This window comes from Nycticebus coucang, chromosome 6 (genome assembly GCF_027406575.1).
Source record: "Nycticebus coucang isolate mNycCou1 chromosome 6, mNycCou1.pri, whole genome shotgun sequence".
NCBI classification, from domain to species: domain Eukaryota; kingdom Metazoa; phylum Chordata; class Mammalia; order Primates; family Lorisidae; genus Nycticebus; species Nycticebus coucang.
Window position 1 is genome coordinate 134,958,803 of NC_069785.1, and position 27,109 is coordinate 134,985,911.

The window sequence follows — 27,109 nt, forward strand, 5'->3', positions numbered from 1 at the left end:
CCAGAAACGTTCAGTGCAGGGTGACAGCTTTTGAGGAAGACTTTGGATCTCAGTGCTCCAGTATGGTCATGGGGGAAAGGAGGTTGCTCTTAACTTACAAGTATACTAAGTAGTCATTCTTTCAGCCTTTTTTTCTTGTAAATGGAAAGTACTTTTCTCCATTAGAGGATTCATTTCCACTATAGCTGCAGAAAGACTACTCCTGGACTCAGGTTCAACCTCATGATGTGTATTAGTGGGCCTGGCTGCTAGTCCAGGCCAGGAACTGAGAGCTCTTAACACTCTGTACAGTGTGATGAGGATGAAATGATGGAAGACTCAGTGCAAAGAAAGGTTAAGTTGAGCATTTGAAAAGCAAATTTTTTTTTAGAAAGCATGCCTAGCATAAGATCAGGCTGTTAGGTAGTAAGTAGCCAGTACTCATGGGCCAGCCATTCAGAAAGTGAAACACAGAATTCAAATACACAATGGCCAATTATGTGTCGTTGGGCACGTTCACTGATCATGAGCAGAGTTACGCACAGAAGCCTACATCCCTGGATTATTTCTCAAGACCTATCACAAATTCCTAAGTTCCCTCAAAAATCTAGTCAAAGGTTCCTATCAGAAAGTATCCAGGGAGTGCTTCCACAAATACAAATCCCACTTTCCATTCACCCATGTGGTAAATACAACAAAGATAATTCAAGGTATTAGCAGTTGAATTATAATCCTCCACTGCCTGGTTTCTGCAGCGCCCCATTTGGAGTCTACGCATTTTGTAAAGCCTTGCACTGACTTGTGTGCAGATACACAATTTGCGTTGAGCTCACTGTGGCATGAGTGCTCATTTTCCATAAAAAATTAGTCTTTAGGCTCTTGGTAATGAACGTGGCTTAGTTTCTACTGGAAAATCTGATTCAGCTCACATCATTTTGACTTTTAGCACCTTTGCCAGGAATGAAATCTAAGAGGGCAAGACTGCCCTGTTTTCCAGGTCTGCAGAGGCCTGTTGCAGTTCATGGGTTATGTGCAGGACACCAGGGTGTGACTCATCTAGCCACTTAACAGTCATTGAACAGTGATGCAAACAGCTCAGCTCCAGTCCTAATGCTCATTGTGCAGACCGTATTGATGTGAATTACCATTTAGTTTCTGCGATTTTACAGGAAAACGGGCATCAGTGCCTGGTAAACAAACAACATATTTACGAAGTGGACTGTCATCAGTGTTATTTCGGTGAGCCTAGGACGAGTGTGCCGAGCTTTTTGTTGTCACCTGGGCATCACTACCACGCCTTCTGTTGTCTCCCTGCTCTGTGGAAGAGAAGTTGGTACTGTAGCTGTGTTTTGCAGAATCCTCTTCTCTGAGAGGTTCCAGGAGAGGCTGCACATGAGGACGGAGGTAGAGAAGGCGAGACCAGTACTCTCCAGAGGCAGTGGGGGCAGGCGCAAGAGAAGGAAAGGTCAGAGCAGCTCTCAGGTGAAGGTTTTGAGTCTTGCAGGGTGAGATAGTGGTGGGAGCATCTTAACCGTGCTGGAGCCTCTCTTTTCAGCATGCCAGCTTGGGGGCACTCGTGATGCCTCCCTAATCTTCACTTCTCTGATGGTTGCGGAAGCCTTTCTTTCCTGTCTTAAAACTCACTACTTGGAAGACACAGAATGGCTTCTATTTTCCTAATAAAATGTTGACTAATACAATAAGCAAATATTAAAAAATTAAGGCCATGCACAGTGGCTCATGCCTGGATCCTAGCACTCTGGGAGGCCAGGGCAGAAGGATTGCTTGAAGTTAGGAGTTCAAGGCCTCCGCAAAATAGAAAAAATGAGCCAGGTATGGTAGGTAGCACACACCTATAGTCCCAGCTACTCAGGAGGCTGAGGCAGGAGAATTGCTTGAACACAGGAATTAGAGGTTACAGTGAGCTCTATTGATGCCACTAAACTGTAGCCTAAGTGACAGAGTGAGACCTGGTCTCAGAAACAAACACAAAAATTAAAACAAAATTAGAAAAAACAGAATGTATAAATGATAGATTAAAATAAACTGCCAGGGGACTATACTTACTCTAAAAATAAAGATAGCCAAAGGCAGATCAAATCGAAGAACAACAAAAAAAATCAATTAGTTACTTTATAAAATTATCAGTTAAATATAGTAAATATCTATTATTTATGTAATTATATGTATTAATCTATTATATTTAATATATAAATATGCAAAATAAGTATATGGGTATAGTTTTAGTATATAAATATATTAAAAAGAAAAAAGTTATCTTATATTAAATATTTGTTGAATTTATATAGGTAGTACCATGATGCTACTGCATAATTTAGCCTGGGATATTACTTTACCTAAGGCCATAGGTAGAAAATGTCCAGACCGGTGGCGCCTGTGGCTCAAAGGAGTAGGGCGCTGCCCCCATATGCTGGAGGTGGTGGGTTCAAACCTGGTCCTGGCCAAAAACCATAAAAAAAAAAAAGAAAGAAAGAAAGAGAGAGAGAGAGAAAGAAAGAAAATGTCCAGACCACAGGTATAGTCCAGGATCTGTCAACCCAGCACCAAACTGTCAATATGGTAACAGCTAGATTCGGCACCCATAGCTCAGTGGTTAGGGCAGTGGCCACATACAGCAAGGCTGGCGGGTTCCAACCCAGCCGGCCCCACTAAAACAACAATGACAACTACAAAAAAATATATATATATATATAGCCGGGCGTTGTGGCAGGTGCCTGTAGTCCCAGCTACTTGGGAGGCTGAGGCAAGAGAATCACTAAATCCCAGGAGTTTGAGGTTGCTGTGAGCTGTGACCCCACAGCACTCTACTGAGAGTGACACAGTGAGACTCTGTCTCAAAAAAAAAAAAATATGGTAATAACTAGAAATCTAGATTCAGCGCCATATGATTAGCACCTGGCATGAAGCGGGACAGCAAGCAGGAGGTAAGGCCAGGATGACAGACCTCACCAAGGCTGGAAACCAAGAAATAAGTTTGACTCATTTATTTATCATGCAACAAACATGTTTGATTACTTATTCTACCCCCAAGTACTGTGCTACGTGGCAGGGATGTCACGTGAACAAAAGTCTCTTGGTAAACTTCTTCTAGGTACTTACATGTACTGTCTGGTCGGGAATATGGATAAGTAAACAGTCAGTTCTGAGAGTCACGTGTGTCGTGATGAGAGAAGTATCTTTTGTTGTAGGAACTCCTAGAAAAGGGGGCTAACCCAGATTTATGGAATGGTGGGGGGAGGGAAGTTAGACTTCCTGAGAAAGTCTCCTGTAAGCTGAGACTTGAAGCTTGGAAGGTGGTTAGAGGGCCTGGGTGCACGGGCAGAGGAGATGAGGCCAGAGGGAGCCTGGAGAGTGCTTTGGCACTCTCATGGGGTAGTAGGGATGGATATTGCAGGGTTTTAAATAGCAGAGTTACACAATCAGGTTTATGACTTCACATGACCCCTATGGCTGGGGTCAGGATGGATTTCAAGAGGGCAAGAAGGATCTCAAGCAGGAAGCTGTTGAATCCATACAAGAGACGTCCATAGCTTGGACCTGTTACTGATGTTGGGGATGGAGACAAGTGAGCAGACCCAAGAAATGCTTAGTTCATGACTGGCAGAGCGGGTAGAGAATGGGAGAAGTAAAGCTTGACTCATTTGACACATATGGAAACAGAATATGGAAACAGAAGCTTAGAGCGATCACACAGCTCACCTAAGGTCACAGCGCTGGGAAGCGGTGGAGTCGGGATTCAGACCTCCATTTGTGTATCTCCAGAAACTTTGCCTGTGACACTAAGCTTTACAGCACCCAAATCAGAACAAGGCCACAGATATTTAACTTTAAAAAACAAGTAGCAGGAGGTCCTCGAATTATACGAGCTTACCATTTTGTATGAATGTAGCCCAGAGCACCTGCTGGGGTTTCTCCCTCTGTCTATGCCTGAACTGTATTATTTTCCTACTTGATTGAACTTACTCTCTGAAGTTTTCCCTCTGTGTGTGTGTTAATAGTCACAAGGAAAGGAAAAGAAGGTGGAGAAGATGATGATTTCTCTCTCTCACTAAATGTTGGTTTCAATCGAAAGTAAAACCAAAAAAGCATTTATTTCTCTTTTACTTTTCGAAGTATGGAAATCTGAAACTCTAGACGTTCTAGAGGCTGAACGCCCATAACCAACTGTCCCATTTTGTTTGCCAAAATGACTAAGATAATGGGTAAGGCTGAGAAAGGTGAAAAAAATAATTGCCCCACATTGCTCTCAAACACCCACCTCTTCTGTTACATTTGAGATCTGTTAAATGCGTCTAAAATAGTTGGAAACAGATACCAACATGCCCGTGATTCTAACTCCAGTCTGCTCAGTGACGAAGCTCCAGTCTCCCGCCCCAGAGCAAACCCCTTTGCTGAACTCCAGCCCTAGAAAACATCCCCTGACCAAGGCCTGGTCTTCTTCAACTTCCTGTGCTCTAGTGATCAATCTCAGCTAAGCTCACTCGGACCCTCCCTGCCGTCCCTGCAGGTCCTCCTGAAACCTTCATCCACCAAGTCAACAAAACCAGATGTGCAGCAGTTATTCTAGATTCCTCTGCCTTTCCTATTTTCTCATGTCTAATCAGCCACTAAATCTCCACAACTCCACCTCTTAAATATCTCTTTAATCTCTTCTTTCTTCTCCATTTAGGACAGGCCCGTGTTTCCAAATTCCTGACTAATAGTATAATTTTTGTAACACAGAAATAAGAAATTGGGATTCCCAGAAAGTCCCAGAGTCATACTGTAGTTTTCATAACACTTTACGTGTGTGCTTTTAAATGTAAAATAAAGATTGGCCATAATAATAACCAATAAATAGATTTTCTGTAATAGAAATACACAAAAAATTTGAAAAGTTTTCTGTAAAGAAAGAAAAAGGATAATAAATGCTAGGCTATTACTATTATGGACCAAATTTTTGTGAAAAAACTGCATATTTCAATAATGAAAATGATCTCTACCTCTCCACTTTTCTTCCTTTTCTGATTTTTTTTTTTTTTTTAAGACAGAGTCTCACTCTATTGCCATGTCATCTGAGCTCACAACAACTCCAAACTCTTGGGCTCAAGTGATCCTCTTGCCTCAGCTTCCCGAGTATCTGGGACTATAGGCCCCTGCCACAATGCCCGGCTAATTTTTCTATTTTTTTGTAGCGATAGGGTCTTGTTCTTGCTCCTGAGCTCAAGGCATCCACCTGCCTCAGCCTCCCAGAGTGCTGGGATTATAAGCATGAGCCACTGCACCTGATGGCTTTTTCTGATTTCTTGACTGATTTTTTTAAATTCAGTATTTAGAAAACATACATTTTTCAAGAAACGTCAGGAAGGAATTCCTACATGGGAACACTATTACAGATCCTGTAAGGTCTTAGTCAAATGATCACTACAGGCGACTGCCATCCTCTCTATTGCTTATTCTGTGACATGGACATGCATTTACTAAATCATGTTCCAGTTTTAAATATGCTTGTCTTCTTCACCTGAATGAACATCTTTTAGACGCAGGACTGAGTCTTCCTCAGCTCTTTCTCTCCACTGTCTAGCAATGAACTCACACATTTTAGTTTCTCAATAAATTCTTGATAAGTTGAATTTATTTTAAATAGAAAGATGGTGAGGACTTCTGGTTTTTTAAACCCGGAAGACAAGACCACTCTCCCATGAGAAATTCCTCAGAATTCTAGGTAACATATAACTAAAAATCGCTAAAATAGCTGAGCTCAGAAGAAACAAGGAAGTTTTTAGGTAGCGCAGATAAGCAGACAAAGACTTTGACAGCTTGAACTGCGAGCTCAGAGGCTGATATTGCAGGGTGGAGCAGGGCTCGGGGGCAGTGGGCAGAAAGTTTTGCAGGGCTGGTGCAGTTCCAGATCAGGAACTAAGCTGAGGTTTTTATAACCGTCTGTAAAGAAGCGTCACTGTACTCTCCAAGCAGACTCAAGAAAGGCCGGGTGTGGGACATACGTTCCCATAGGCCTTTTGCCTGCTCTCCCTCTTGGTGGTGCTGCGGGGGCAGGTAGGGGACAGGTGTGCTGGACCTTGCAAGAGACCACACTCTAGGGCTGCAGTGATTATGGCCTAAAGAATTCAAGACATGGTTGGATGAAGCCTGCATTATTTTTACACTGTTACATATTTTTTTTTTTTTTATTGTTGGGGATTCATTGAGGGTGCAATAAGCCAGGTTACTCTGATTGCAATTGTTAGGTAAAGTCCCTCTTGCAATCATGCCTTGCCCCCATAAAGTGTGACATACAACAAGGCCCCACCCCCCTCCCTCCGTCCCTCTTTCTGCTTCCCCCCCCATAACCTTAATTGTCATTAACTGTCCTCATATCAAAATTGAGTACATAGGATTCATGCTTCTCCATTCTTGTGATGCTTTACTAAGAATAATGTCCTCCACTTCCATCCAGGTTAATACGAAGGATGTAAAGTCTCCATTTTTTTTAATGGCTGAATAGTACATTTTTTAATGGTAAATTTAACACGACCAGAAAACAAATGATCATTCCTGCACCCTCTGGATGAACCTGCACCTGTGATCCCCAGGGATGATTCACAATAACAACTCTTGGGAGAGTCCCCAGAAGCCATCAGCATTCACGGGCAGCAGGACGGATGGTGCAATGTAATGATGTAACCAGCGTTAGCTAATAAATGGTTTTAAGGAACTGCAGAGGCAAGGAGATCTATGTTGTTTCAACAGAAACCGGTTCCAAAGATATATTGTATATTACTTCAACTCACATGTGCCTGCGAATTTTGCAATACATTGTTAAAGTAAATTGTTCATGTAAGCAAAATGTATCAGACCAGGACCCTGCGTATCCCAGGATGGCTCTGCCCCTGCCTTCCTCTTGGCCAGGTCATATTGTAACTTGTTTTTTCCCTGTAGGGAGAATGTATGGGAGTGGATTCTGAAAGTGTGAGGTGCAGGAGGATGAAATAGAAGTTCAGTTTGTAGTGGTCTGGATAGAAAAGCAAACCAGCCACAACATTCCCTTAAGCAAAGCCTAAACTAGAGCAAGACTTCCTTCAATTCTATGAAGATTGAGAGAGGTGAGGAAGCTGCAGAAGAAAAGTTGGAAGCCAGGAGAGTCTGGTTCAGGAGGTTTAAGGAAAGAAGCCAGCTCTACACCACACAAGTGCAAAATGAAATAAAAAGTGCTGATGTAGAAGCTGCAACAAGTTATTCAGAAGATCTACCTAAGATCATTGGTAAAGGCGGTGGCACTGAACAACAGATTTTCTTTTTATTTTCTATTTTTTTAAACTTTATTCACATTAATATGAGAGCACAATATTTAGGTTACATTGTTCTCACTTCCAGGGTAAAGTTCCATTTGTAGAAGAGCCCCTCCCCCAGGGGACCTGTTATACACCCTTATAATGTGCACAGTAGGTGAGATCCCACCTCAGGCCCTCCCCTCTTCTGCCCTACGTCCTTCCCCCCCCCTCCCCTCCCCCTGCACTAGACAATAGTAATGTTTTATTGTCCTTAGGAACATGTAATTGTTTATGTATTGATATTATATTAGTATGGAGTATGCTGAATATTTATTTCTCCATTCTTGCAATACTTTACTAAGAAGAATATATTTCAACTCCATCCAGGTAAATGTAAAAGATGTAAAGTCTCCATCTTTTTTAATGGCTGGATGATAGAATCATGGTCGATCCATTCATGGGTTGGTGGGCACTTAGGTTGCTTCCACCACTTGGCAATTATTAATTGAGCCATAGTAAACATTCTGGTACAGATGTCCTTGTGGTAAAATGATTTGTGTTTTTCTGAGCAGATACCTAGTAATGGGATTGCGGGGTCAAATGGAACGTCTACTTTGAAACTGGACTTGCACCTCTCACCATTGTCAAAAATTGATTCTTGTTGGATAAAAGATTTAAATTTAAGACACAAAACAATAAAAATTATAGAAGACAGCGTGGGGAAAACACTTGAAGATATTGGCCTTGTAAAAAACTTTATGAGGAAGACCCCCCCTACCCCCGCCCCAGCAATTGCAGCAACACTAAAAACAAATAACTGGGACTTGATCAAGCTGAAAAGCTTTTGCACAGCTGAGAGTACCACAAACAAAGCAAACAGACAGCCCTCAGAATGGGAGAAGATTTTTGCATGTTATGAATCTGACAAAGGCCTGATAACTAGAATCTACAGAGAATTCAAATTAAACAATGAGAAAAATGCAAACAACCCTCTCTATAAGTGGGCAAAAGATGTGAACAGAAACTTCTCCGAGGATGACAGACAAAAGGCCAAAAAAACACATGAAAAAATGCTCATCATCTTTAATCATCAGAGAAATGCAAATGAAAACCACTCTAAGATACCACCTAACCCCAGCAAGATTAGCCCACTCCACAAAGTCCCAAAACACCAGATGCTGGTGTGGATGTGGAGAGAAGGGAACACTTTTATACTGCTGGTGGGACTGCAAACTAATGCAGCCCTTTTGGAGAGAAGTATGGAGAAACCTCAAAGATCTAAATAACAGATTTTCAATGCAGATTGAACAGCCTTATACTGGGAGATGATACCATATAAGACTTTCATAGCTACAGAGGAGAAGTCAATGGCTGGCTTCAAAGCTTCAAGAAAGTGGTATCTTGGGTGGCGCCTGTGTGGCTCAAAGGAGTAGGGCACCGGCCTCATATGTGGGAGGTGGCAGGTTCAAACCCAGCCCCAGCCAAAAACTGTAAAAAAAAAAAAAAGAAAGAAAGAAAGTGGTGTTTTGAGATAGAAGCTACTTCAGGTAAAGAAGCTGTGAAATGACAACACAGTATTTAGACTATTCCATAAACTTAGTTGATAAAGCAGTGTGGGGTTTGAGAGGAATGACCCTAATTTTGACAGAAGTTCTACTATGGGTAAAATGCTATCAAACATTGCATGCTACAGAGACATCTTTCATGAAAGGAAGAGTCAATTGGTGAGAAAACTTCACTGTTGTCTTATTTTGAGATATTGCCACAGCCACACGAACCTTCACCCGCTGATCATTCAGCACCATCCACATCCATGCAAGATTATAGCTCACTGAAGGCTCAGATGACTGTTAGCAGGTTTTAGCAATAAAGTACATTTATATTAAGGTAGGTACATTGTTTTTTAGACATAATGCTGTTGCGCATGTTGTAGGCCACGGTATGAGATCTGATCATTACATTTGTGAACTCATTCCAGGAAGCTCCTCCACACCCCAGGCTGAATATCGGTGCACTTACTTTCGAGGCGCTCCCCTGGGGAGGCTGAGCGCTGACACCAGCACCGAGTCTGCCCATCAAAAACATTTTGAAACTTCCTGAAATTGCCATCAAAGCTGTCATCACAGTACCCTTGATGTCCTGAATGTCATCAAAACATCTTCCTTTCAATAGTTCCTTTACCTTTGGGTAAAGAAAAAAGTGTAGGGGCCAGATCAGGTGAGTAGGTCACCGTTATTTGCTTATTAGCTAAAAACTCTCTTACGGACAGCGTTCTTTGGTGCGCCCCGTCAGGACCATTTTTGCACGCACCTTTTTCATGCCCAGATTTTCAGTTAAGACTTTCCTAGATGTTTCTCTGTTGATGTTTCCTGGGTCTGCCGTGCTTCTCAGAATCAGATGATGATTCTGGTGCACAGCTGGATGAATTTTTGCAATGTTTTCATCAGTTCTGTTCGTGACTGGCCACCCTGACTTCTCTTCATCAGTGACACTTTCTCTCCCCTCAGAAAAACGTTTAATCCATTTGTACACTGCTGCTTTCTTCCTGGCATTATCCTCACAATAGTTAGAGCATTGGCCCCCGTGCACTGGGAGGGGCAGGTTTGAACCTGGCCTGAGCCTGCTAAACACACACACACACACACAAAAGAAGAAGAAGAAAAAGAAAGAGACAACCCAAATGAAAAACAGGCAACTCAAAGAAGAGGAAACATGAGGGGATTATAGAAATAGGTTCACCTTGTTAGTAACCGGGGAAAGAAAAATGAAAATTTCATAGCTATCAGTTTAGGGAAAAAATAGCCATTAAGTGTTGGCAAGAATGCGGGGGAAATCAGAAGGTTTTCTTCAGTGCTGGTGGTTATATATATCAGTATGGGCAACTTGCAGAACAGTGAGGCAACACTTGGTAAAGGCAAAGACACACAAGCCCTGCGATCCAGTCTTTCCCTTTCCAGGAATCTCCTTTTGAGGACCTCTTGCACAAGCGCCCGAGGAGATATGTACAGCATGCCCACGGCAGCTTGGACAGTTAGAGAAAAAATTGGAAACCACCCTTTCACCTACCTTAGGGAAGTGTCCATAATTTGCCCCATGGGAGGGCTGGAGGTCAAACAGGAGAGTCGGCGCTGCTGGGCTGCAGGTTCTTGGAGAGAATTGTCCAGGGGTACACAAACGAGGGGCTTATCAGGTCTTCCTGAGAAAGCCCATTAAGGGAAATGCAATAGATGTGTTTGAAGCATGAATAGGTGTTTGAAGCCATAGAAAAAGACAAGACAAAACAAACTATGGAAAAGCAGTCCAGCCGGAAGGTGGGCAAAGGCATAAAGCCTGAAGCCAGCCTATCGCCTGGGGAAGCTGGCCACACAGTATAATGTCACCGTGACAGGGTGGTAGGGAGAGCGGAGGTGGGAAGGTAGCAGAGGTCAAAGGACGAATGACCTGATGTGTGGTGGAGGGAAGTTGGGGCCTCATTCCTGTAGGCCTGCAACTTGCAGACTTGTTGGCTTCACACTTTGAAAAACAACCGAGGGCCCAAAGGATTTTGTGTTTATGTGACTTGTAGCTATTGATATTTGCTGTATTTATAATTGAAACTAGAAATGGTTCATATTTTGTTAACTGTTGAAAAATAGTAACACTAAGGGCATGCCACATTAATATAAATAGCATATTTGAATTGTCCAAGACAAAAAAAAAGGGAAATATCTAATAGAAGGAATTAATTGAAGTTTAATAGAAGGTAGCTGGATTCTCATATCTGTATTCAGTTTTTTGCAATAGGTTGTTTTGGTTGAAGAATATGAAGAAAACCTTGAGGCTTGGTACCTGTGGCTCAAGCAGCTAAGGTGCCAGCCACATACACCTGAGCTGGCGGGTTCAAATCCAGCCCGGGCCTGCCAAGCAACAATGACGGCTGCAACCAAGAAATAGCTGGGTGTTGTGGCAGGCGCCTGTAGTCCCAGCTACTTGGAAGGTGGAGGCAGGAGAATCGCTTGAGCCCATGAGTTGGAGGTTGCTGTGAGCTGTGATGCCACAGCACTCTACCAGGGCGACAGCATGAGGCTCTGTCTCAAAAAAAAGAAAGAAAAGAAAAACTTAACTCGTACAGATACGTAGTTGGAAAAGGGAGACGCGTTTTTTTGTTTTTTTTTTTTAGATATTTATGGATATTCTCAGATACCACACTAAAGTTGGGTAAAAGTTTGTTGCAATGTGGAATTGGAAGCCCTAGTAATGGAAGTTTCAAACTCTGTTGCATTGAAGTCTATTGGTCCACCTTACACATAAATGGATCTGTTTAATGTATGATTCTGTAATATCAAGCATTGGTCATTTGGGAAATATTGGCTCCCTGAGTTATGTAAATCTTCCCAATGTTGTCACATATCATTATACAAGACCTGAAACCAACGCCACCCATCTGTTAATATCACCACCAGTCTCATCAGAAAAGTCATTAAGAATTGAGACACCGTCAATGCTCATAGAGACAGATGCATGTTTTCCAAATTTCTAATTTTTGTTTTAAAGATCACATTTTATAATTGGCAAAAAAAAAAAGCACTTCCAGCTGTTTTGAGACAACAAGCTCATTTCATTAACTTTTGAGACATGACTGCCAAATACCTAAGTCTGAAAATCCCGCGTGTCACTCATGCTTTCAAGTAACGATGGTGTTAAGTAGCAGGGGGAGGCTAGTTCAGCTGGCAACTCAAATGGCTGCACAAATACTTTTCATACTTTGGCAAGTAGCAGAATTATTTATGAGAACTTTGAATTTTGAACGCAGAATATTAAAAAGATGCTCATTCAAGGGCTGAGATGATTTAATAAAAGTTAATATCTTTTACTACTTCATAGGGGCATTATGTGAAATTTGCTTTTATTTTCCTTCTGCAAGTGCGTAGGGTGAAGATTGCAAATACTAGGACATAATAATACAGTTTGATGCTATGCCTTAATTTGTGCTAAGGCACCCCAACAGTGGGTTTTACCCACTGTTGCTTGTGCAACATCAGTGCAAATATCAACAAGAGTAAATCAAGTCCTATTCTTGTTACAGAAACAGTGTTGTCCTTACAGACCACCTGAAAGCATCTTAGGGTTCCATATTACGCTTTGAGATGCTCCTAGGAGAAGTGGAGAATGCTGGGGAGGGACACAGCCAAATTTGCAATTTAGGAAGATCGCTCTGCCTGTAGTGTAGCTGAGGAGTTGGAAGGGATCAGTCTGGAGTCAGCAGAGGTAATGACAGCCCTTGGACTAGGACCAAGGCTGTGGCCTAAGGGAGCATGGGGATAAGAAAATGGTGAGTTCCAGGATCACTCCCAGTTTCCACAATTGCACAGCAGGATTTGCAGAGATGGGGAACTCAGGAGGAGCTGGGGGCAGAGCTTTGGTAATGATGACATCGATGGCGCTGGCCATGGAGTGGTGGTTAGAGGCAGCGATTATACTGAGATACACATCTGAGGACTAAAATCAGAGGAAGGATAAAATACGGGAGAGGAAGCCCAGAACACAGTCTACTTACTGTCAGGCTTTTAGGAATAGGCAGAGGAAGAGAAATCTGTAAAAGAGACTGAGAAGGAATAACGAGAAAGACGGAAGGAGAACCACAGGGCATTGGCGTAATGGAGCACAGAGCGCTACCAGAAGGTGAGGCTCCAGGTGGCAAATGCTACAGAAAGGGGTTCAGGAAAACAGAAGAAGTCTTCATGCCACTCTAACCCCGTGCCTGGAACAGTGCCTGGTTCAGAGCAGACACACCTACATCTTGTTGAATGAATAAATGAGTCCATTGGAACTGGCCATTGAGGGCGTGACTAACCTTTGTCATGGTAGAGTGTAGACATAAGCCTGGAAGCTGTGTATGGAAAAATGCATGAAAGGAGAGGTGAAGGTACATTTTTTTTTTTTTAAGGAACTTGTTTATCAAGGGAAGGAAGGAGATAAAAAGAGTTTGCAACTGTAACAGGGTTAGGGAGGGCTTATATTGAGTTAGGTTGATTTTTTTTTTCCAGAATTAAGAAGACATTTAAATATGTTTTATAAGTTCTGGGGAAGGAGCAAGTAGAAAGGGAAAGGTCAGGCTGGGTGCGTGACTCACACCTGTAATCCCAGCACTCGGGAGGCTGAGGCAGGTGGATTGCCTGAGTTCATGAGTACAAGACCAGCCTGAACCAGAGGGAGACCTCATCTGTAAAAATAGCCAGGCGCTGTGGCGGGCACCTGGAGTCCCAGCTACTTGGGAGGCTGAGGCAAGTGAATCGCGCAAGCCCAAGAGTGTGAGGTTACTGTAAGCTGTGACACCGTGGCGCACTACTGAGGGCAACAAAGTAAGACCCTGTCTCAAAAAAAAAAAAAAAGGGAAAAGTCAACAATTACGAATTCTAATCCTTTTATTCACAGCTCCCTGTTGTCTTAACCTCCTTAGTCCCCAAAGCTACAAATGGATTAAAGAAATAGTCTCCCCCTGACACGAAGTGTACTTCTGGCCAACTTTGGGCTTTGCTGACCACCCACAGGAGAAATTATGCCCCCTCCTGCCCCCTTCTGTGCTAGCACCGGATGGTAACTTGACCTTTCACACATGGTAATTACAAGCCTCTAAAAGCTGGGACTCTGGTGCATTGCTAGACCTCAAGGCATCTCACCCAACATGCAGCTCTAAAGTCTAGAAGGAGATTCAGATCTTTGGAGGTTCCTTCCTCCCCCTCACCACTCTCACTCCTTTCCTGGAGCAGTCTTACCCTCCATCTCCAGCTGGCCAAATGCTCCTCACCCTTAGGCTCTTGGTGTAGAGCTCCCTACCATCTACACACCCAGATTCCTCTATTCTCGCACTCAGCCCTCTGGATTACAGCTCCTACTAACTCCCCTTCTCCTCCACCCTTGCTCTGTGTCGCCAGTAACTAGCACCCAGCAAGGCTCACTCAATGCATGTTGCATGAATGAACAAACAGGGTATATTCCAAATTCCTTTGCATCCTGACCCTCTTCATGGAGAAAGACCTAGGAAGAGCAGCAGACTCAGGAGTGGAATCTGAAGAGTGCCTTGAGGTTCTGTGCACTCCCTGCAGAGCCTATTCTCCCTAAGCTGCTGACTGAGGCTGCACACAGCCTGCAGACTTGGAGGCAATGAGGACGACATCATAATAACCGTCTATTAAACTTCAAAGGGAGAAAAATTAAAAACATGAATAGGGCTAATTGCTGGTTGCCACAAATTGGTTCCTGGGCATTACAAATGGTTTAATAGTCGGTCTAGATACCACTGTGATAGGCCGGTGCCATATACAACTACAAACACAGAGAGATGCGAAGATAACTGAGGCGGGCTGCAGCCTCCCCAGGGACAGCTCTGCGGCCTGAAGGGAAGCACTGCACTCGTTCTGCGTGTTTGACATAATTATCGGTCACAAAGTAGCCAAAAATGACTCTTGTTCAACAACTACATAACCTAAGGATACGGAGTCAAGGTGAAACACACTGAACAAGTAGGGACTGTCCTGGCAAAGAGCGAAGATGCCTGGAAGCCAGAGCAGGCTCCGAAGCAAGCTGCTGTGTGCCCACAGGCCAGCCGCCTCTCCCCGTTTCTCAGGGAGGCTGAAATACAATCGGCCTTTTTTGTTGGGTTCCTCATCCATAAATTCAACCAATCTTGGATTGAAGATACTTGGGAAAAAATCGTCTGTAATGAACATGTACAGATATTTTTTTCTTTTCATTGTTCCCTAAACAATACAGTATTAACCATTTCCATAGCATTTACATTGTCCAGAGATGATTTAAAGTATACAGAGAAAGTACAAAGGTTATATGCAAATACTAGGCCATCTTATAATACTGACTTGAACACCATGGATGCTAATATCTGCAGAAGATCCTGGAACCAATCCCCACGGATACATAGGGATAGCTGTAATTGGGCTCATTCACTTTTTCCTTTACTAAGCACCTACTGTATTCCCAGCACATGCCAGGCACTGGGGATACCTCACAATTGCAGGCCACCATAAGGGTTGTACTGAGAACATGATGTGCAGAGACGTGGAGGTGTGCACAGGTGCTGTAGTGGGACAAGAAAAAGTAACAGAAACTCAGCTGGGAGGAAACAGGTGAAGTTTCGAGAGGGGGCTCTCTTAGTTGAGCTTTAAATGATAAATAGGAGTTGGTCCTACAGAGGAGAAAAAGGAAATACCATTCAAAATAACAGGAATAGGTAATTAAAGACACCTAACAAAGACATGTTCAGGGAATGGTGACAGGTGAGTGTGAGCAGACTCTAAGGGGCCTGTTGGGGTCGGCGAGGTCTGGGAGGTGCCCAGGCAGTCGCACTCCAACTTCAGCACAGCAGTATTACACAGAGGGCTTGCTAAAACACAGACCGCTGGGCCCTGACCCCAGAAGGATTTGCATCTCTGTAAGTTCCCAGGTGCTGCAGCTCCTAGCTAGTCCCGGGACCACACTCCAGGAGCCACTATACTGAAGAATCCACCTTCTCGCGCTCTTACGTCCAGGCCTGTTGAAGGAAGAGGTTGGCACCATAGGAAGCAGATGGGAAGGGGACAGGCTGGAGGCAGGAGGTTTGCAGAGGCTCCTAGAAAGAAAACTGCCACCAACTTTCATAACACCGAGTCCTCCCGACGCATCTTAAGCCCTTCTGTTGATTTCCTTTGTTGAGTCTATTATTGGTGCCTGAGAAAAGAGCATGATAGAATATGACTGAGTGGAGGCTGGTGTTCATTCCGATTTTACCACTGGCTTTTGGTCTTAGTTCCAGTAACTTCTTAGAAGATGTCTATGTTAAAACCAATCAGGATTTAGAAATTCTACAGTTAGGGATTTCTCTTGCTATCAAATAAAAAAGTCCTTCCTGGGGCCTTTGGGGACTTCCTGGGTTCTTGGCGGAACATCTGCACTATTTTCCACAAGCCCAGAAACAGGCAGTAATGATCAGGCTTGGACTGAAGGAACCTAATCTCTCTATACAAATAACCATCTGGCCAGTTCTAAGAAACCTTTTCTTAACCTTGGTGTAATTCTCTACCTCCAGGATACTGACAGGCCAGGTTTAAAGAGCTCCTTTAACTGAAAATGATGGAAGTTTTCCACTCGTCAGGAAAGGCTGCACGGAGGATGAAACGTGTTATGCTGGAGTTGGCAGGCACACCCTGGAACCCTGAGCTGGCAGCTGACCCACAACAATTACCCGGGTAGCAGGGTTAATTGCAGCAGCTTCACCAGGGTAAAAGAAAAACAACACCCTCTCCATCTTGTCCCTAGGAAAAGAAAGGAGACGTCTACCAATTTGAAAGAGGATAATTTCCTAATTACTCCCAAGAACTGTGTTATTTCTGGTGGGTCTTAAACCAGGCTGAGAAGGGTGAGGTTTTTCAGTGTCTAGCTCAGGAGTCCTCAAACTACGGCCCGCGGGCCACATGAGGCAGTGTGATTGTATTTGTTCCCGTTTTGTTTTTTTACTTCAAAATAAGATATGTGCAGTGTGCATAGGAATTTCTTCATAGTTTTGTTTTTTTTTTAACTATAGTCCAGCCCTCCAACGGTCTGAGGGACAGTGAACTGGCCCCATTTAAAAAGTCTGAGGACGCCTGGTCTAGCTAGTCCTGGGACCACACTCCAGGAGCCACTCAGTACAACCCTTATGGTGGCCTGCACTATAACTAAACGACTCCTCTCTTGCAGTCCTAGACACAGCAGGGCCCTTGTAGGAGAGTGGAAAGGCCGGGCCCCAGGTACATCAGGTTGGTCACAACATGATCGTTCAGTTACTTGGAAAGCCTCCCTCCTGAGTGATCGGAGGCCCTGGCAGAATCTATGACTCATAGCATACTAACTTCTCAGTGTTTTAGAAATGAAGTTTGCCTCAATGTTTACCAACCATTAAATTCCGCTCAAGGCATTTTGTGAAAGAAGGAGGCGTGTTCTGGTCGTGATTCTCAAACCACAACCAATCCCTGCCTCACACACGGCACTCCCAGACTTTGGCCCTAGTCAGGAAAAGCAGCTAACATTTCTACAGAATCTATTACATGTTCCAGAACTTTTCCATCTCCTATATCCTTGACACTTCACAACACTCCCATGCCGCCAGTGTGATAGCTGCTGTTTTATTTTTATTTTTGGAGACAGAGTCTCTCTGTCACCCAGGCTAGAGTGCACTGCTATCATCTCAGCTCACTGCAATCTCAAATTCCTGGGCTCAAATGATCCTCCCACTTCAGTCTCCCCAGTAGCTGGAACTATGGGCACACACCTTCACATCCAGCTAATTTTTCTGTTTTTTGTAGAGAAAGGATCTGCTATGTTGCTCAGGGTGATCTCCCACTTCTGGCCTCAAATGATCCTCCTGCCTCGGCCTCCCACAAAGTGCTAGGATTGCAGGCAAAAGCCACTGTGCCCAGCAAGAGCTGCTGTTTCAAAGTTGGGAAACTGAAGCTCAAAGTTTAAATTCCCAAATTGAAGAGCTGAGGAAGACTGCCCAGTCTCGCCCCAGGGTTCCCTATCTTCTCAGGAGGAGGCCAACCTGATAGCTCCCTGTTTAGAGCTCTGCTTCTCCCACCTCCTGTCCTGCACTCTCTGATAGAGGTGGGCTAGCAGGCGGGAGACAGCGGGGTACAAAGGGGAGAAAGTGCAGGAGTGAGCGCAGGGGGAAATCTCGGTGCAGCCTGGATAGAGAAGAGATGGCACGAGGGAGGCCAGGGCAGGTACCAAGAAGGACAAGGAAGGAGGTGACATGTTTTTGTCCTTGCTCCGCTCTCTCCAATTCCAGAAGTGCCCCCCCATCCCCGTCCTGGTACCCATTCATTAACTCTATTATGGGTTAATAATAGAGTTATTATAATATTCCAACAGCTATTTATTAAGCACCACCTATGTACCAGATGCTGATGGGAGCTGGGGACAGAGCACTGAGCAATTAAACAAAAATCCCCCTTAACGACCTTACATTCCAGGGACGTTTCTATCACCCTCCTTAGTGCTCTGGCGGCTCAGAATATTCTGGGAGGGTGCCCCTTCCGGTTCCTGTTGACACGCACACGCGCGGCGACACCGCGGTCACAGGTGTGCGCTCACGGGCCCTCCGCGCGTCTTCCAAGCCCCTCTCGCGCTCACGCCGCACGTGCACGCGCACGGACGCGCGTGCGACCCCCGCCCAGCCCAGCCGAGCGTGCGGGCCGAGGCTCAGCGCGGGGCCGACGGGAGCCGCCCGGGAGGGAAGGAAGCTGCGCGGAGCCCCAGACGCCAGCGTCCCGCGTGGCCACCCCCGGCCGCGCTCCCTCCCTGCGCCAGACGGGGGCGCTCTCCGCAGACGTGCGGCGCGGGGACCCCCGGGGCCAGCCCGAGCTCGCTGGAGACCCCTGCGGGCGGCCTCGCTGCGCCGCACGCCGCTGCCTTCCCCTCCCAGACCCGGCCTCGCCGAGCTGATCTTCCACCTCTAATAGTTTCTGCGGCCGAGACTGAAGGGAGGGGCGGGGCGGGTGTCCCTGTGCGCCCTGTTTGGGCGAGGCGAGGTCGTAAACAATTACAGAGCGCTCTGAAAACAGCCTCAGCCCTGGGTCTGTGGCAGAAACTTGGACTCGGTGGCCTGAAACCGGGCTGCGGAGCACGCTCGGGCGGCGTGGACCTGCCCCCCGGGGCTGCCTGCTTAGACGCTCCTTCCTCCCGAAGCATTTGCAGCAGGGTGTTTGTTTGCTCCCTAGCAACAGCCGGCCGCCGCGTCTCCAAACCCGGCCCCGACCGCGGCTGCGCAGGGCGCGGCGCGCTCCCCGGGAGGCCGCCTTTGTAGCCTTGAGCCAGTCAGCACTTTCGAGAGGTTCTCCCGTGGCCGGTCCTGCTTCCCCGTCGTCTCAAAGAGGAGAGACAACACGGAGAGTGGGAAGGCAGGAGGAGGGTATCCCGTCGCCACAGGGGACAGTAGACTCCATTGCCTGCGTGGAGTTGGAGGTCAGGGTGCACGCAAGCTTTCTGGGAAGGTGGCCTGAGTCCGTCCCTCCTGCACGTCTGTGCAGTGTGTACAGCCAGACTCACGCGGGGTCTCCTCCCTCGTTGGCAGCAAACAAGAAAACTCTGCTCATGCTCTGTCCAGACTCAGTAGCAGCGGGGGACATGGAAAGCAGCCCCCAGCGCTCTCCGGCGGGAGTCACGGACACTGGCTCCTGGCGGCTGATTTCTTCGTGCGTGCACCTGAGTCGGACCTCAGGGGTCTGGAAGCCAGGGCACCCCTCGCTACCTGTCTGCTAGCACTTGCCCTTGGGGGTCTGCACCTGTCACCCCTTTTTAATTCTCAGGGTGCCGCCACTAGCCATGTGTTACCATCCCCGTTTTACAGGTGGGGCCCTGAGTTTCTGAGTTGCCAAAGTTCCTGTATAGCTGTAAATGTGTGGGGCAGGGTAGGAAGAACTAGATCACCTTCAACTCATTTTCTTGCCAATCCGAATTCTTTTTCCTGGTTCTGACAAAGCAGTGGCCACAGTTGGGAGTTAGGGTGCCCTCCGTCTACACCCATCACAGTAGTCACCTCTGCCCTAGAAACAATCTTTGTTCTTTTCTGCCTCTTAGATTCTCTTACACAGCTTCTCCAACTTGGGGTGCCAGTCCACCTCCCACCAATGCAACTTCTACACACCCGTGAATGCCCAGATAAGGAGCCTTGCAACTCCTCCACACCCATCAATGCCCAGATAACAAGCCTCTTCACAAGTGAATCTTTCTTGCCCACTCCAGCTTTCAGCCATCTTCCTCTACTCTGCACTCTAACATTTATATCCTGTGCCATAAAATCAAATCCATCATGACATTACTGTCTTTTTTTTTTATTTTTTATGATTCTCTCATTTCTTTTTCATTGGTCTCATTCCATCAACCCTTGGCCCGTCATGCACAGACACTTCCCATAGATAGATAGCCCACTGTTTCCAGCAGGATGCTCTCCACAAGGTCCCCCTCAATAACTCTTGTTGGGCTAATTGGTCAGACATTCTAAACCTGGCCAAACAAGACACTGAGGGGTTGTATTATTGGGCTTTCAACTGTTAATTAAAATAACAGCAACTCTTCCTCACTGGGGATCTTGCCTGCCTCGTTCCTGCAGACCATCAAAAAGAATTATCCTTGGATTAGTTAAGAAGGAGAGAGAGAGCTGATGTGTTGTCTGTTCATGCTTAGGCACCCAAAGATGACCTAGGCCAGGCAGTTCTTTAGCAGTGCAGTTCTATGGCATGTGCCTGTGTATAAATAAATTAAATATAAACAGCTATGTACATAACATAAAGGACCTAGTCTAAAATTAAAATGAAAGCAGAAGGCAAATGATTGCCTTTGGAGAAGTATTTCTGTTTTTCCTGTTGAAAGTTAGAGCCTGTTGAGATACATCATCTAAGGCCAAGTCTGTTTCCTGTTACATGCACGAGTGGCCATTCCTCACCTTTGCAGCTTAGAACAAATCCATCCTCTCATTTACTTCTTGTAAAACTTTGAAAAGGAATAACATTAACAGCACTAACAATGTTAACTTAAAATGTTGGTATTTTGTAGTTGTGTTAAATACTAGGGACCATGCTAAGGACTTTATATTAATTGGTATGTTTCTTACCTTTTTACAGATGCAGAAACTGAGACACTGAGAGTAATGATTTTAGACCATACGACCTTCCAAGTGGCGAAGCCTGGACTTGAACCCAGGTCTCTTGACCTACACGCTGGCACATGCAGGGACAGCTGCCAGGTCGCCTTGCCTCATGCCTGTGGCTGCATTCCATCCTCCTTTAATTAAATACTTCCAGGAGCCAGCAGGAGAGGCCCAGGCTCATGCCCTGGTAGGATTCAGTTACTGGCTTGGTATCCTGGACTTGAGGGCAGGGAGACAAGAGAATTGGACTTAGAATGAGACCACCTGGCTTGAGAGCTTGCTCTGCCACTTACTATCTAGGTATGACTTTGGTCACTCACTTAATCTCTCCAGGCCAAAATTTTGCCATCTTCAGATAAGGAATGATGATCCTAAACTATCTAACAGGGCTGTTGTTAAGGATCCAATGAGACAGTGTAAATATAAACGCATGTACCAAAATTCCCCTCCTTGTCCCTTTCCCTTGATATTCCAAAGGAGTGACACACGTATGGACACAGAGTTTATTGCACTAAACTGATATGGTTATCCAGGGGCCACGCTCCTGGATATAAGGAGGCAGGTTCCTCTGAAAGGGGCCCTCCTGTTATCCTCTGGGGAAAAAGCCTATCTTCTGATTGGAAATAAGAACTCACAAAGTAGGTCTTGGGCAGGAGAGAAAGTTCTGGTCCCTTGGCCTCTTTCTCTGCAGCCTGGACTTTAAGGACTCTAGGCAGGCTGCAGGTGTTCCTTGGGGTCAGGTGGGGCTGGGCAGAGAGGCCTCTCTCCATGGGCCACATGGTGCAGAAGTAACCCTGAGGGTTACTCGCAGGTGGTTCTCTGGCCCTGTTGTTCCCCACTTGAATTATGTTTTTTTTTTAATTATTATTATTTTGAGACAGAGTCTCATTATGTTGCCCTGGGTAGAGTGCCATGGCATCACAGCTCATAGCAACCTCAAACTCTTGGGCTTAACCGATTCTCTTGCCTCTGCCTCCCAAATAGCTGGGACTACAGGTGCCTACCACAACACCTGGCTATTTTTTTGTTGTAGTTGTCATTGTTTAGCTGGCCTGAGCCGGGTTCAAACCCACCAGCCTCAGTGTATGTGGCCGGCGCCCTAACCACTGAGCTAGGGGCCCCGAGCCTTGAATTATGTCTTATAAAGCTCCAGCCTGGTCTCCGCCATGCTACGGAGGACAGCAGGGAATGTCCCCAAGGCAGAGGACTACCAAGAGCAGACGTAAGACATACGCCCACCCAAGTGCAGATCCCCCTCCCTGCCAGTGCTGCTTGGATCCACATCCACATTCCAGGTCTTTCTGAAGGGGCTCTCAAATGCCGACAGCTCCAGGAGACGACGCAGCAGCCGGGTCACTGAATAAGGACACTGACTTGGAACCCCCACCTTCTAGGAGCTTCATGGGCATTTTCTCACCTCATCTTCACAATGACCCACAAGGTCGGTGCTGTGACCTTCCCTCGTGTTGTGGGACACTTGGCCTTAGAAAGGTCAGCAGGTTCACTCTAGGAGCCCAGCTGCTGTGAGGCAGAGCCCGGATGTTAAGCCAAGTCCGTGGGACCCCCGTCAGTGCCATCTCACACTCTGCACGGCCTACGGGGCATTTAGCCTCCCGTGGCTCTTTTGTTTCTCTTTGAGAGAAGGGAGGCAATGTTTATTTCACTGGGTGGGATGGTGAGATCTTTATCACCCTCAAAAAACATGCATTAAATCCCTGGTTGTACTTGGCACTGAGCACAGCTCTGCATTATTTTGTTTACAAAAACACTTAGTAAATTACCTCTGCCCCTGGGGAAAACAAGGTCCCTAACATATGAAAGTGGACTCAAACGCCGTCTGTGGCACTATTCTCCTGGGCCACATCACAGCCAATGCTGTGCCCTTGTCCTTGCAAAGGCATGTCCTGGCTCAGAGGGGCAGATTGGAATGGAGGCATGGGGGGTCTTCCCAAACCCATGTGCTCAGTGACTTAGCACAATGCCCAACATACCAAGTTCTTAATCTTTAATAGCTAGCATTACAGAAGTCGGATGGGCAGCTTGTCCCCAAAATGGATTTAGGGATGAGGGAATGGTTTGCACTTCACCAGCGGTGGGAAGAAGACTTGACTACACAGCGGAGTCACCCTTCACTGCTCCACTGCCCTCGCGGCAGCAGCAAGGCTGCAAGACCCTTGTTTTTCTCACCCTCTCATTCCCCCAGGTTGATCAGGGCTTGGACTTCCTGGGGCAATCCCTCAGGCATCTGCCTGTCCGTTGCTGGTGTCTAGTTCTTAGTTCTGGAGAGATGTGTGGCTTTCCTGAGGCAAACAGCTCCAAGAAGCCACATATACAGGAGAAGGACATTCAGTGAGCGCTCACAGCAGGAACTCTGGAAATGCTGACAGGCGGGTCCCTGGGGCCCAGTCTTCTCAGACCTTCAGAGGAGGCTGATGTCCTTATAATATTCGCCTGAGGAAGGACAGGGTAGAGCCGGCCACTGGGCAGGTAGATTTCAGGGCTGCGCAAGGGCTGCCGTCCAGGCAGAGGCTCCGAGGTGGGCTCTGGCCCTGCGAGAGTCCCTAGTGGGCACCTTTGTCACCCATAGCTGGACAGGAGGTGACTGAGGAGCCCTAGTAACACAAGGGCACACGCTCAGAAAATCTCTTTTGTTTCTTCTTGGCAGAGGCCAAGCCTGTAAGACACGGGCTTCATGTTAATGGCCTGTCGGGGGAGGAAAAAACCTGCAGCACTAAGGGAGAAAAAGATTAAACTAATAATAAAACCAAATCCAAACATCCCCGCCCTCCCTCCCCCAGGCCCCACCCACACCTGACACTGGGAGCTGTCTTCCCGCCAGTTCCCCTCCCAGGCAAATAATATTTATTCGGGGAGGCCCTGACACACCGTCTTGAGCAAGACAATGCTGGATTGTTTCTTCCTAGCCGTGAACTTGCTGCAGCCGGGGATGTGAGGAGAGAAGCCACACTGCTGCTCTTCTGGTGGGACAGCTCCCCGGTGCTGTCACAACAAGCCTGTGACAAGGGCGGGCGAGGGGCGGATGGCTGCAGAGCAGCCGTGCTACTGCCAGCCTGCTCAGAGAGTTCCCGCCTGTTAGCAGAGCTGCTGGCAGCTGGGGCCACTTAGGCTTTTCCTTCCATTAAACAGGAGAGTCATTAAATCACAGAGCTTAATGCAGCTGGGCAGGGCTCAGCAGTCATTCCTCAGTGAAAAAAGTACCCATTTCTTGCTTAGTAGAGTAAAAAGCTGGAGAGTTAAAGTCAGAGGTGAGTTTCTCTAGCGTGGGGAGTTGTGGCTGACCCCAGTGTGATCTCGTGCTAAAAAGCAGCCTGGTCTCCCGGGAGCCCAAGATGCCAGTGCCCCTGTCACAGTAAGACGCTTCAGTGAGAGACAGGACCACAATGCGGAGCTGGGCTGCTCCTGTCCCCAGCTGCTCAGCTGGTGTTCAGTCTGTTTAGGCCTGAAAGGTCCAGAAAGATCTCTTGTCTGTGCTAGAGTTTATCAGTCAGGCACATGGGAGATAGGCTGTGTCCTCTCAAAGTTCGCTTCCTCCGAAATCTGACAGTCATACTCCAGAGCTGGGAATAGGAAGTCCGTTCCTGAAACTAGGGCGAGGTTCCTTTCTTCTCTGAATGGTGCCTGGCATAGTGGCTGTGTGTAGAAAGGAGGGAGGCAAATGGTGGCCCCAGGGCTCACCTACACGGACCTCTCCCAGATGGGAGCCCACCCCTCCCTCAGCAGCCGGGATGCCAGGACACATCAGGAGGATGAGGACAAAGGAAGGGCTTATTTCTGGGGGTTACTCACTGACTTTTTAAAGCTTTCATTTACTCTAACTTGGCACTAAGTGAGATGAGCAGGAGAGGTTCTACTGCCCCCATTTTACAGATGAAGAAACAGGTTCAGGAAGGGTAAGTGACACTCAGCAAGCATCTAAAACCCCAGGACTTTGGATTCCTCACCTGGTGCCCTGACTGTGTTAACCCACAAGCTCTAAGGTGGCTTGGAGCTCAAGGACCCAGCTTCTAACCTGATCTCTTTCCACCCTGCCAGCACCCAGTTTTTGCTTCTCAGACGTAGCCAGGCCAGCTGGCCCCTCTCTAGAGGCTAGCACTGGGAGGCCAGCAGAAGGAGGAGGAACACGACCTGACAGCCTGTCTCCCTGTCCATCTCACTGAGGTCACAGAGCAGCGAGGAGGAGAATGAAAAGGTTTAGCTCTGACGTCTTCCCCAACAAGGGACGGCTTTCCCTCCATACCTGTCACATCAGCAGTTTCACTCCTCCCTGGGCTGAATGGGCAGGATAGATTGCATCTGCTCAGAACCATGACCCTCAAGACTGTGGGAACCAGGGCAGGACACCTGCCAAAGGGGACTCCAGGAGTCCGGGGTTCACTATAACTCCAGCTGGGGGACATGCAGCCTAACGCTGCCCATGGCTGTCCAGTGTTCTGGAAATGCCACCTCTTACAAGAACTCTGATGGGCTCTCTGGTCCAGGGCTAAGGAGGTTCAACCCTGGCTGAAAAGCCCGGGGTAACTGACGGTCTGGCTTACCCTGTGTGGGATTACTCAGCCTATAAAAGTTCTATTTATTTGCTAAGGGAGGGGCAGATCCATATCCCATCTGTTGACACCTGCATGGCAGAGGGGAAGGAGCCGCACCTCCTTGCCCATCAGCCCCTTGGCTGTGCCACTCCCCACCAAGCTGATGTGGCTCATGAGAAGAACACGAGGTGGGTGAGTGCTGGGGGAGCCTCCCACTGGCAGCTGCCACCCCTGCCGAGAGCCATGATCATCACCTGTGGAACGGACGCCCCAGCAAGGAGCCTTGAACACAGCTCCAAACACACTTCCCTCATACCCATGTCCTGGAGTGGGCCTGACCGTGTCAGTGACCCCAGGCTCGCCAGCCCCCTGAAGCTGCCCCCCTGAGACTCTCGCAGGGTTCCCAGAATTTCTCTTCATGGCAGTGTTAGTTTTGGTTTTGAGACCAAATGAGTAGAAGACTCAGAAGGTTTTAAATCTTCAATTACAGCTCTGAGTGAGGCACACCCATGCTGTGACCACTCCAGTTCAGGGCCAGGACAGCAGAGGGGAGGAGCAGGCGAAGTTTTAGAGTGGGCGACTGACTTGATTTCACAGTGGTGTCGAAGAACAGGGAATTACTATAAGAACACTGGCATCTGGAAAGTGCCAGAGGTGCCTGGGCCCCAGTCTGGCTGCAGCATGAACCTGCTCTGTGAACTTGAGCAGCCAAGTTGTCTTTCTGAATCTCAAAAGAAATTGGATTGATGCTGCCCCAGAGCCCCTCCAACCCCACATTTCATGATTATGCAAGTGCTAAGTGCTATACTGGTGTCCCTTATCTACAGAGAAAATGGCACCGACGCACCTCAGGTAGGACAGGAGCTTTGGGCTGTTTTTCCTGCTGCGCTGAGAGGCTCTTGGTGCCCCACCCCACACCCGCCTGTTCCCTTTGCTGGCCACAGTTCCATGTGAGCAGTTGTGGCCTCAGCTGTCCTCAGGAGCCGTCCAAGGGCCCTGCCCAATGGCTTCAGTAGGGCCAGAAGCTCCAGGCCTTGATTCCAACCTTAGAATCTGACTTGTTGGGTGTTTACAGGCAAGACTTAGTTTCCCTGAGCCTCGTCAACCAAATGGGACACATAATGTCCCTGGGAAGGCATTTGGGACGCTTCATGAAGCAGCCTTGCTGTGGAGGCGCAGATCTAAATCCCAGCACCTTTGGGAGCCAGTGGCCCTTTACTAATGGGCCTCACATTCAACGGAGCTTTGTTGGTGTCCCAGTTTAGGTGGAACTAAGGCCTCCTGAGATGCTGGGTGACTTACTCACATGCATTGTGCACTTGGATCAAGACACCCTCTTTTAGGATTAGTTCTGAGCCTGGTGTTAAAGCATCTTGCTGGGACAGTGAATGGTTTTGCAATGGGTTTCAGCAAGCTCTTTACAACCTCACTCACCAGGCCTTGGGGAAGTAGGCTTACTTCTACCAACTGGGCTTGGATGCCACGCTGGAGGCTGCTGAGTCACACGGGCAGAGGCCCGTTACCTGCCAAACATCGCTTTTCTGGATCCACCTTTCCGGTGTGATGAACCCACAGGATTAATCTGAGAGCTCCTCCCTCCTCTTCTGTCCTCCCTGCCCCTGGCCCTCACCTGCAGCTTTTGCTCCTGAGCTGGA

General features: G+C 47.0%; 1 long non-coding RNA gene across 1 annotated transcript; it reads right to left on the reverse strand.

Annotated features, from left to right (window-relative positions):
* Positions 1 to 22,897: 22,897 nt before the first annotated feature.
* On the reverse strand, positions 22,898 to 25,451 carry LOC128588177 (uncharacterized). The gene is made up of 2 exons (XR_008380725.1): positions 23,794 to 25,451; positions 22,898 to 23,581 (listed from the first exon to the last, which is right to left on the reverse strand). It is a non-coding gene; the product is annotated as an uncharacterized LOC128588177 (long non-coding RNA).
* Between the last annotated feature and the right edge of the window lie 1,658 nt (positions 25,452 to 27,109).